Genomic DNA, 12,467 nt, shown 5'->3' with positions numbered 1-12,467 from the left:
CAATACTAAAATCACAGAACGGCAATACATTACAGATTTTTGAAAGAGACAATTATTTATCACTTACATTCAAGTAACAAATTCTTGTAATTTGACAAATCTTGAACATGCCTCTTCAACTTGCCTCAGTTTGTCTTTCTGTTTGGGGGAGGATTAAAGTTCACAAAAGTTGAACTTCAATGAAGTTAATTATCAGTTAAGGTAGACTGAGGAGGCAGAGACATGTAACAGAAAAGCCAATCCAGATATCATTTTTATTTATTTGGCTTTAGAAAGTGTTTTTCTACTTACATGTGAGTATGGGTGTGTCTGATATTCTGGGAATTTACTTCGAACAAAGGAATGAAGCCACGCAATGACGATCTGACTCAGTTGGAGTTGGGAATCCATCTAGTTTCCCCATCTTGCCTCCCGTCTTGCTCTTCTCCATGTTTTTACGCTGTGTTAAATGCCTCATCTTCTCAGATCAATCTAAATGCTCACCCACATAAAATCACCTTTCCTGAAATTGTCTTTGCAGAGCAGAGGGAGTCCTGTCCATTTTTGTGTGTGTGTTTTTTTAAGTCTTTTGAGATAGAACTCTAACAAAGTGTGCTCTGCTTTCAAACAAGGCAGTAATTGAGCAGCATTAAGTGATAATATTGAACAACATCATGGATAAACCACAATGAGAGTTGCTGCAATTGTTATGGAAATGTAGGCATTTGTTTAGTCTTCAATTTTTTTTTTTTTAACAGAAAAGGCAACCTCTGCATTCACTGCTTACCTGAGATTTATGGATGAATGAAAAGATAGGTCCCTTGGAGAGTTCAAACTCTTCTGCAGATATTGTGTAACAGATTGCAAAATAGGTCTTCCTATCAGAATATGTATATCTTAGTGACAGCTATGAGTTTGGAACACGAATTATCTATCTGTGGTAGGTGTTGTCGTTGTTGCTATTATCATCCCCACTTGACAGTTGAGAAAATGGAGTTGCAGAAAGGTTAAGCAGTTTCTCAGTGTCACACAGCTAGTAAGTGGCGGTGCCAACATAGAAGTCCACTTCCTCAAGTGTTCATGCTTTTAAAAATGGAAACAAAACTCTAACAACCGTCAAACAGCAATGATTGTCAGAACCTAGAAAAGGCCTCTTAAATTTGCAGTGTTAACCAAGCCTGATGTGGTTCCCTAGATCCCCTGGCTGCCACGGCTCTGTGGAGCAAAGGAAAAACTAATTCCTTGCTAGCATAACACTTCCATTGAGCATTCCTGGACACAACTCCCCCAGGTTCTGAAGAGCCTAGGGTTGCTATTTGTTTAGTTCCCCATGGCTGCTTTTCACTTTTTCTGGATCTTTCTCTTGATTCTAGCGTTATAAACCTACCTCTTCCCTGATCACTCACTTTTCTACCTCCTGGAGAGCAGTGACCACGTGATCACCTCACCATTTTATTTAACCCATTAGGACTCAATGCCAGGCAAAACCTATACCACAGCCTGCATTGTATTCACCATCTCAGTCTCGAGCTCTGATTCCTGGGGTGGAGGAAGAGAAGACTTTCCAACCCCAATTTCTGCCATCCATGTGGATTAGTCAGAGGGCTAATCAACTGTGAACTCATGTTCTTTGGAACTAGGCAGCACAGGAAAAATAATCATTAAAGGTTTGGTAAATAAAAGACTGAATGGATGCTTAGCTACCTGTCATTATCCTCTCTCGCTTTTCATCAGCATGCAGTCCCAATCCTCAGCTGCTAAGATGTAGACAAAGAGTTTTGATGAAAGGGATTTATTTGTACTATTCCAACAGAGTCTGAAAACTAGCAGGAGCATTTCCATAGGTCGTCGCTCAACAATCCTGTTTGTAAATATTTGAGTCACTTACTGGCATTGTTGAGCATAGTTCTGGCCCAGCAAATCTTCCTCCTTTGTATCCCTGATCAAGTAAAAACTTAGTCAGGATATACTTGGGTGACCTTCACACTGTACCTCCTCCAGAGGTACAGAGGTGATGAGGTAATCACTGCCACAGCTGACTGGCTATGGCTTGCTTGATAAGATGCCAGGGGCTACCTATGTAGATTCCCAGGGAGGAACTGTAGGAACAAACCGGTGTCAATGGTTAACCCAGGTTCTTGGTGTCTGGAGCTTTTCTTTCCTTTATTATTAACTAAAGAGCATTCTCTACCATTGCCCAGCTGAAAGCACCTAGCTCATAGATTCTCTGTGGGGAGAGTGAATAAAGGTAAGTGCTATTATTGCTATGGATACAATGTCATTCAGCCTGTGTTTTGCTCTTGCTGGCATCTGTGTTTGGGGAGCAGCAACACTCTGTTTCCAGCAAATGTAAATATTAATGATCAATTAAATGCAATTAAGATAATTTAATTTTTTATACAAGTGCTTTAAGTAGGAATCAAACAGTGTGTCATATTCCTTAAGTTATTTTGAAGCTTTGGTCAAAAGTAGTCTCACATTGGTGTTTACAGAGTCTGTTAAACAGCTCTTGCCTGCTATTATATTTGTAAATGTCTAAAAGTGGCTTTATTATATTCATACCATATGGAGTATTCTGCAATGTCTTTCAAAACCAGATTTTTGCATCCTGTATGCACTTATGAACATATAATTGCAAATATTGAAAAATATGTATTTTATACCCCCTCTCTTAAAAAGCTCAGAGAAAATACACGTTAACTTTTTTTATAGTTGTCTATAATCATTGAAAGGAAATAAAAGATCTATTTTTTCTAGATTTATTTTAACATAAATTGAAAGTGAAGAATTTTCTCCTTTTGTTTTCACCTTAATCCCTCTAAAGCTTTTTTTTTTTCTTATCATTTAAAAATCTTAAAATTTTGTTTTGAGTATTTATTCAGAAAAGTGTGAGCTTGTAAAACTTTGCTCTCTGGATGCCATGAATTCTCTGACATATATAATTGAACAGTTTTCCTTGTTGGTATATTTAGGTAGTAAACAATAACATTTCTATAAGCCAGATGAATTTTGATCATGCGTATTACATGGACTGAATGGTCTTTAGAAAAAGAGTACTGGAGTATTTCTGCTAAATATTACTCTTATGGCTAGTAAGAGCCAGATCCTGAAGAAGAAAAAAATGTATGAATGCACCTTTGTTACTTTAGTATAGGAAATGTAGACTAGCCACTCTTTATGTCAGATTTTTAACCAATAAAGGAACATGAAGTACCCAAACCACAGCTGTTTTGCAGAATACATTTAAGGAATTCCTGAAATTCAGCCAAAAATAATTTAAAAGTGAACAAGGTCCAGAGTTCAATTCAAATCAAAAGAGAGAGAAAGAGAAAGACAGCCTGAGTAACTTAGAGATGTAATCCTGTTTGTTTATTTTTAGAACACGATAATTGTGATAAATCTAAGATTATTAGTCTCATACACAACAAGACTGACAACCTTTGAAACTGCAAGAAAAGACTGCTTTGGGAGAGGAATTCAATATTCTATTTTAATGCATTTTTCTCAACAAGAATTTCAGCATGGGAGAGAACAAGAGTCTTCAAGGATATTGAAAAATACATGTTTCTTCTATTATATAGGTTAGTGGTGAGTACAAGTTAAGACCTGGATATAAATTAATTGAAAATTAGAAATGGAAAAAAAGTATAGTTTGAGGCAAAATATATAAAGGGCATTGAAAGTAAATATTTGGCACCGAAATAATACAGGTATTTTCTTTGTTAAATTAGTAAAACCTACCACTTGTCCTCATACAAGAACTTGAGTTCCAGCATAAGAAGATCATTGGGAGCCATCTTCAAAGCTACCTCCCACCATTTTCCATCTATAAATGGAACTGTCAAAGAAGTCTTCACTAAGGGGGTGATATTTAGCCAAAGACCTGGAGGTGGCAAGGAAGTGAGCAATGTAGAATCCTTGGAGAAGAGCAGTTCAGGCAGATGGAACAGCCCTAAGGCTGAGGTGTGCCTGGCAAGTTAACAAAACAGCAAAGAGGCCAGTGTGGCTGAAGCAAAATTGCAGGAGTGGGAGTAGCAGGGAATACATGAGGTCCTGTAGATGTGCCATAATATTTACCAAGACAGATACGATTCTGCAAGCTACAAGTGTCAGAGAAGGTTTTTGAGATGTTAGAAAAGACCATGGGAAGTGTAGATTTAGGTAAGTGGAGAGACAGTGAGGAGTATTGCGGATGACAGGCTGATGATACAAGTGAACAAAATATAGATGTGAGAATGAGCAAAATTAGCATAAGCATGAGAGCAAATGAAGTTAGGCTCCTCCAGTGTACCCAATGGAGTAAATAAAAAGGTTTCTGAACATCAGGGCTGTGCTGAGGCTGAGAATATGCTCACCAACATGAAACTTGTAAGGGAAACACAAATCTCAACACAGAAGCCAGGCCCTCTGTAGCTCAAACCAGATGTTGTCAAGAGACAGGCAACTAAGAAATCTAAGTAAAAGTAGATTTCATGGACAGTAAACAGAATTAGAAGTCTTTCTCCAAATGCCTCTTTCCTGGTTGGGTTGTGTTTTTTTTTTTGTTTGTTTTTTCTTGCATTTTAGTGAGTCCATCCATCAGCTTTGGCATCTCCAAATGGCCCCTTTGCTGGAAACCATGGTAATAAGGGCTCATCTTCTGAGATGTCTATGGGAAATGAAAGTAAACTCAAATAGCTGGTTCTTGGTTAAATTTTTCAGGCCCAAGGGCCCAGATTCAGAAAAAAAAAAAAAAAGATAGTTTATCTGAAATGCATTGCATGAAGAATGCTTTCCTATACAAAGACAGTTACATTTTGCTTTCTTAGCTGGTTAGCCTCTGCAGACTGGGAGGAGAACTATTTTTATCATCATGCTTTAGGGCCTATGGACCCTAGGCTTTGTAGTTATTTCACTCTGTTAAACACAAGAGGTGGATGACTTTATTTTTTTGTATAGCTGCTTTTAAATGAAAAAGATAGGATCAGATTTTTTTCCTCACCTTGCTCCAGAAAGTTCTACTCTGAAATCAAGGATCTGGATGCAAAACATAACATTCTAATAGAGGCTTCTCACTATGAAATGCAACTTTTCCCAGTTGCCACGGCTCCATATTCTCCCCCTCCTAAAACTAGGTCTGAAACTGCTGACAGCTGTATAAGAAAATTTTAAAAAGTCAATCATTTGGGGAAGAAACAGTCCCAAATTAGATTTATCCAACAACTCCGCATAAAAAAAGGTGATTTTTTACCTTAACATGTTCCAAAAAGATCACCTCCATTCCTAATTTTATTTTCCTTATATGAAAATAGCTTTAAAGACTCCAAATGGTTACATGGTTTCAGATTGTATTTTGTAAGATTTGCTCTCCTTTTAACTGAGAAACAAATATTCAGTTATCTTTTTTATTTTAAGAAAAATGTGTGTTCTAGCAAACATGACCAAAAACACTCGTTTTGGTAAATTTTAATTTTTTGTTGTATCCCATTTTAAATCAGAGACATGTTCTCATGCAATCAATAAACATTTATTAAGTACCACTGTACTGGACAGTCTGGGGACAAAGATAACAAAGATCTGGTCCCTGCCCCCAGCCTGGCAGAAAAAGGCATGTCTGTAAATAATTAAGAGCCATGCAATGGTCCAGCACCATCATAACATAACACACAATTAGCACACCAACCAATCAAACTTTTTTCCAGGAAGGCAAGAAGGATGATAGCCAAGTTTGAGGCAGGTTAATATTGTCCTGGGTGTGCTTGTGGAATTCAGAACTTTTAGACACTGAAATATCATTTTCACTATGAACTCTATTACAAGATTTTCCACTGTCAGAAACTCACTCTTAAGAGAACTCAGACAGTTCTCTTAAAATGGTCTTTTTTTCTACTGACGTTTGGTTATTAGTCAAGGATCTCCAGAGAAGCAGAAGAAACAGGATACAGGAGAGCGAGAGGGAGAAAAACACAGAGAGATCTTAAGGAATTGGCTCAAGCGATTATGGTGGCTGGCAAGTATGAAATCTGTAGGGTGGGCTGGTAGAAATTCTCGTAAGAGTTGACATTGCAGTATTGAGTTCAAACCTGCAGAGTATGCCAGAATAGGAAACTTGGACGGCATTTGTATGTTACACTTTTGAAGCAGAACTCCTTTCCCAGGAAATCTTGGTTTTTGCTCTTAAGGGTTGCAACTGATTAGATAAGGCCCACCTACATTATGGAGGATAATAATCTGCTTTTCTCAAAGTCTACAGATGAGAAATGTTCCTCACACCTAATATATATCTTCCTAGCAATATCCAGACGGGTGTTTGATCAAACAACTGGGTACCATAGCCTAGTCAAGTTGACATATAAAATTAAACATCACAATAACAGAATCCAACTTCATCCTGATTGTCTTTTGCCATCCAGTTATTAGACATTATATGTTTCAAGCTTCCATTTCTCTAAAAGAAATTAAGAATCATACTTTAGTAATCATATAAATATTAAATTTCATAAAATGGATCTGCCTAAAAATACCATCATTTGCATATAGAAGCATCCATTAATTTAGTACAGCATTTTTATTTTATTATTTATTTTTATGTTTTTAGATGGAGTCTCACTCTATTGCCTAGGCTAGAGGGCAGTGGCATGATCTCGGCTCACTGCAACCTCCGCCTCCCAGGTTCAAGCAATTCTCTTGCCTCTGCTTCCCAAGTAGCTGGGATTACAGGCACCCACCACCATGCCTGGCTATTTTTTGTATTTTTAGTAGAGATGGGGTTTCACCATGTTGGCCAGGCTGGTCTTGAACTCCTAGCCTCAAGTAATCCACCCACTTCGGCCTCCCAAAGTGCTGGGATTACAGGCGTGAGCAACCACATCTGGCAGTACAGCATTGTTAATGCTATAGCTTTTTTGTAATGCAACTTGGTTAAAGATAAAAAGATTTTTTTAAATTGAGGTAAAGAGTAAGTTATTTCTGAGACACTGACAGTGACAGTCCAACCTTCTAATGACATTGCTTCCTCTTCCATTAAAATCACTATCCATATCATATATTTTGGCTGTTATATAATTTCCTCCATGTTTTCATGTAGTTCATATGCGTGAGTCCTACCTCTGAATAACTGTGTTTACAGTAGTAGCAACATACCAAGATCTATGAGAAACCATGAGATTAACATCATATACCTTTCAGAAGTATTAATTTCACTCAACAATTTGGATGGGGAGTAAAAGAACTGAGTAATTTTACTGATAAACACTTTAAAATTATTTTCACAATGCAGGCATGAATATATATCCAACAATAAATATATATTTATATTTAAGACTAAAAGAAAAACTATCATAAAACCGTGGAATATTTTGAGCTCGGGCCCAGTCATTCGTCTTGTATCCTCAAATACCCCCGGACTTGGGGTAGTAATAGGGGTAATGTACTCATTTATCTTCTGCTTTGTAAGGTTTATTTTTTTTAATGGAAAATTTTGAGAAGTACTATTAAAGGATGAATTTTGTGAGGGAAAATTCCTGGGTTTGGTTACTACTTGATTAGTTAGTTGGCTCTGCCCCAGAAAAATATCTACTAACCCACAAACTTGGCCAGTCTTTTCACAACTATGTGCTCTCCTCATCTCATGTGAGGCTGAGCCAAACAATGGGTAATTCAGGACATTCTGTCTCTACTTCGGGAAAATAATCTAAAGTAAGCTCACAAAACAAGGTGCCTGGCCTAATGGCTGGACCTCAGAATTGTTCGCTAGATCTCCGATTCAAGATTTTCCTATACTGAAGACAGCACACAGGGTCTGCTAAACTAGGGCTTAATAGCTCTCACCAGCCAGCAAGTGCAAGACACACTTAGCCATATCTGATGAATGAATTCGGTTCTTAGCTGACCTGTTAGTGTTCTTGTAATATGTTATTGAGTTCTATTTGTTTATTTTATTGAGAAAGTAAAACCCTTCCCAGACTTGTAACCAAAATTTGGGAAGTTTCCAGAATATTAGAGATGATGAGTTATGCACCAGGATTGTCATATCAAGAATGCTCTTTATTTTGTAACTTGCCTTTCATTTGGATCAGAATTGAGCCAATTTGTGGGTGGTTCGATCTCACGCCCAAGGAGAACGTGGAGTGGCTAATTCGAACAAATTATCTAAGACTTATGATTTACACACATTTAAATTTAGGCTTTATGGGAATGGGAGGTGGTTTCATTTCCTCATGACTAAAATTTTATTTAACTGTATTAGATAAGAGTATTGAGCTGAAGATAAGATTAGGCCATTTGCACTTGGAAGTTAAAAGCTAAAGAAACATTCAGAGAGAAAAAACTGAACAAAGCAAATCACGGACAGACCCCAACAAAACCAAACAGAAGCAAAATGCACTTTCCACATGCAGGAATCAAGTACAACAGAAATCAGGGCAAAGTTTTTATGCATCATATTTCTGTAGGCAGAATACTGTTCGTGTGTCTCTGCACTATTGTGTTAGCTCATCCCTGTTTTTGCTGTTGTAAACAGTGGGCACTGTTTCTCGAGTTGTGTATGGAATTTGGTTGTGCCCTGTTAGGGCAGCTTGTGCAACAGAAGCACAGGGGTATAGAGCGAGCAGAGTTAAGAGATGAGAAGGAGAAGTCCAAAATTGTGTCCCTGAGACGTTAGTTGTTAAGAGTCACCATGCTCTGTGTGTGTGTGTGTGTGTGTGTGTGTGTGTGTAAGTAAGTGTCTGTATTAATTATTCACAAAGTAATACCATGATAATTGCTATGCCATTAATACAACATTGTGGACCTGGTTATTTTAGACATGAAAATAATAGCATTCAGTGACCATGCTGCCACTCAGTAAACAGAAGGTTGTTGTCTTTCACACTTTGGCTTCATGAATTGAACAAATGTTCTTTCCTTTCTTCTCGGTTGATGTGCAGTGACTCGTTCTGTTGGTCACTAGGCATGTAAAGATTAGTCCATCAGCTCCCTGACATTGGGAAAGTCAAAGTCTAGCAAAGGAGGACACTGACAGAAAAAACAACTGTGCCTGGGAGATCAAGGGAAGCTTTACTGTGGAAGTAATACAGTATTCAGGTTTTAGCTAGAAGGAAGAAAAGTTGTCTGCCTAGTTATAAAGAGCCTAACAGATTTGGGGAAATTTGAGAAGTTCAGTGTTCAGAGTGTAGGGTTTTCGGTGTGAAGATAAAAGCAGAGTGGCAGGGGGTAAAATGGAATACAGAAGTGAGTATGACCTAGAGAGTAACTTAGATGGGAGAATGTTTTTAGTGTCCATTTCTAGGCCCCCAAACCACTTGAAACTATAGTTCTAATACTGAACTCTTTCCCAGTTACCTGGGACTGATTCTAGAGAGAGGAGAATTTAATTGAACATGTGGAGAGCAGAGAAGAGATAGGAGAAGCTAATTAGTGTTTTCCTACTTATCAAAGACCCTTGGTTCAGAGGTAAGGTAGGTATTTCCAAGAAATGGAAATACAACTAACACCAAACACATGACAATTGCTTGTCGAGGCTCTCCCCTCTTTTGAAGTTGCCCATTCCCTGTGCTTTATACATTGGTATTAACTTGCTGCCACTATTTTTATGGAGTAGGTGGCCAGAACATCTTTTCACACCTGGATAGAGTGCTTAAGATGGTAGTAGAAATTCACCTACAAAGATTCAGTTCTTCTACATACTAGGAGATAAGTAAGGTAGACTAAAAAAGGCATTTGTGGATCAGCAGAAAGAACACTGGGGCCAAAGTCAGGAGCTGCTGTCTTCCTATTATTATACATTTATTATTATTTTAAAGTAAGTAATTCTCCACCATCAGTTTCTTCATCTACAAAATAAAAATATTTCCCTCAGTCATTTACACGTTTCCTCAACAAGCAGTTAATAGGTTTGAACAGTCAAGGTTTGATTAGAGAAGCAGAACTACTTGGACAATATATTTATCTATTATTGAGATGGAATCTTGCTCTATTGTCCAGGCTAGAGTGCAGTGGCATGATCTCAGCTCACTGAAACCTCCACCTCCCAGGTTCAAGCAATTCTCTTGCTTCAGCTTCTCGAGTAGCTGGGATTATATATATTATATATATATATAATATATAAAGAGATATATGTCATATGTAGCAGGTGAGAAGGAGAAGCCCAAAATTGTGTGTATATATACTTATCTATATGATATATATGTATTAGATATATACTATATAGACAGTTATGATCAACCTGTATTGTGTGTATGTGTGTATATACATACATATACACATATGGATGTGTATAGCCAAGTGCTGCACAATGACAATTTGTTCAACGATGGGGTGCATATATGATGGTGGTCTCAAAAGATTTTAAAGCCATATTTTTACTGTACATTTTCTATGTTTAGATAACACAAATACTTACCATTGTGTTACAGTCGTGTACAGCATTCAGTACAGTCACATGCTGTACAGGCTTGTAGCTTAGGAGTAATAGGCTATACCATACAGCCTAGGTGAGTAATAGATTACACCATCTAGGTTTGCGTATATACACTCTATGATGTTCAAACAACATCAAAATTGCCCAATGATGCATTTGACAGAATATATCCTCATTGTTAAGTGACACGTGACTGTATATATATCATAAAAATTTGACTTTACACAGTTGGTCACATAGTCTATGTGAAGCTGACATCCCTGTATCTGGCACTGGAGTCTAAAGTTGTAGGGCAGGCAACTGGAAGGACATAGTGGTGTGAAGTGGAGGAAGACAGAATATTGAAACCAGTGAGGATTAGCTAGAAGCCACCAAGATGAAATGAAGCCCATGTTGGTGTCCCATGGCTTTCAAGCCTCCAACTTGATAACGGGGGTGGCCAGCAGCACAGTACCCTCCCTCTGTAACACAGGAGCCATAGAAACTGAAAGAGGAGACCAGCAGGATGTGTAGGCACAGTGGGCTCACCTACCAATCCATAATGTGTGCCAGTATATCAGTGACAACCTGCGTGGGTCGCCTGAGCACCTTGTGCCCTACAGTGATTTGTTGTGGAAAGAATATGGCTACTGGTTCACTTCCACCTTACATAAGTCATGCAAGATGACTCCCATGGCCTGAAACTATGAAGGGAATGGAATTCTGAGACATGTAGTCTCAGTTAGTTAAATTGGTACAATCCAAATATACCACATCTGACGCGTCCATTCAGAACAAAAAACAAGTGATAGAGACATTGTCCCTGATATTGAAGAGTCCACTAAGTGGTAGGAGAGAGTCATAATCCACCTGATGCGCATTATGATAGAATGGCTTGCTTCTTTAACACACATAAAATGAGATTAATACACACAAACGAGCTTTGGAAGTGTTAAACTTTTAACAGTTTTTCAGAGTCTCATGTTGACTATCTGATGTTTGATTACCTCTATTTTTAAAAGCAAAACACAAAGGAATCCATTCATGGTAGACATTTTAATAAGTTTGAATTCTGTAAGATTCCCTGGTCTTTGCTTCATTTCCTCTGGTAGAGCGGTGGTGCTGAATGGATAGCAACCACGTCCCCTGCACTAACCCCAGTCCTTTTGCTCATGGAATTATGCTGATTTTGCTAATCCACCAACCACTTGCCATAGGTGTTTGCCCCGCTTTCATATAGCTTCTCTCTCCTTTAAGCTGAGGAAAATGACAGATACATTAAGAAACACTAGTAAAATTCCTTGATCATTAATAATAATAATAAAATTAAACCCTCAAATGTTTATACCAAACCTATATTGTGAAAACTACTTGCTTATCGGCACCATCTTCTATAGATTTTTGTTCTATTTCTTTCTTAGATTGTGTTTGGCCAACGCTTTCATCTTAATCTTCTGCCTCAGTTTATCTTCCTTCAAGGCTACTTAGTTGGGTAGATTTTGTGTATTTCAAAGACTCCATGATTTCTCCGTATCATGAAGATACTGTCACAATGACAGGTGAGCTCATCATCTTGTTAAAGGGTTTATTTCCACATCTCAATTGTTCTGTCCTCAAAGTCACAAAAAGAAACTATTTCTGAATCTTTTGTGGACCATATACCACTACATGGAGACACACAATTTTCACCTGCCAATAACAAAGGAACATGTGTCAGACGTTACATTTTACATTTATTTTTTAATTTCACAACACAGGGTTCTAAACCTGTGCCATGCACCATTCTAAATGCTTTAAAAATATTGATTCGGTCTTCATAACAGACTTTATTTTTACGATAAGGAAACAGAGGCACTGAAAGGTCAGGATGTTCTCATGTCACACAGCCAGTAAATGACATAGCTAGATTTGAACTACGTAGTCATGTAGTAAAGGCATGGGCTTTTAACCAGTAGTGTATGTCTTCTAAAGAGCCTCAATTCCCCATAAATTCATATCTGTGTTATTACTGGAGATGCTAAGTTATATTAACACGTTCTTTGGATTACATACCCACTAGTCAAGACACCTTTGTACATAACTCCAAGTGAAATCCTGAGAAATGCTCAGG

The 12,467-nt window shown here is 37.8% G+C and overlaps 1 protein-coding gene across 1 annotated transcript in view; it reads left to right on the top strand.

Annotated features, from left to right (window-relative positions):
* Nucleotides 1-2,166: 2,166 nt before the first annotated feature.
* Nucleotides 2,167-12,467, top strand: part of KCNJ16 (potassium inwardly rectifying channel subfamily J member 16) — a 58,493-nt gene continuing 48,192 nt past the window's right edge. Inside the window, exon 1 of the mRNA XM_019028642.3 lies at nucleotides 2,167-2,227. The gene's annotated coding sequence lies outside the window, so the exon portion shown is untranslated. The remainder of the gene's footprint in view (nucleotides 2,228-12,467) is intronic.

Source organism: Gorilla gorilla, chromosome 4 (genome assembly GCF_029281585.2).
Source record: "Gorilla gorilla gorilla isolate KB3781 chromosome 4, NHGRI_mGorGor1-v2.1_pri, whole genome shotgun sequence".
NCBI lineage: Eukaryota > Metazoa > Chordata > Mammalia > Primates > Hominidae > Gorilla > Gorilla gorilla.
The sequence above is the reverse complement of the archived record's forward strand: the minus strand, read 5'-3'. Positions and strand labels throughout refer to the sequence as shown.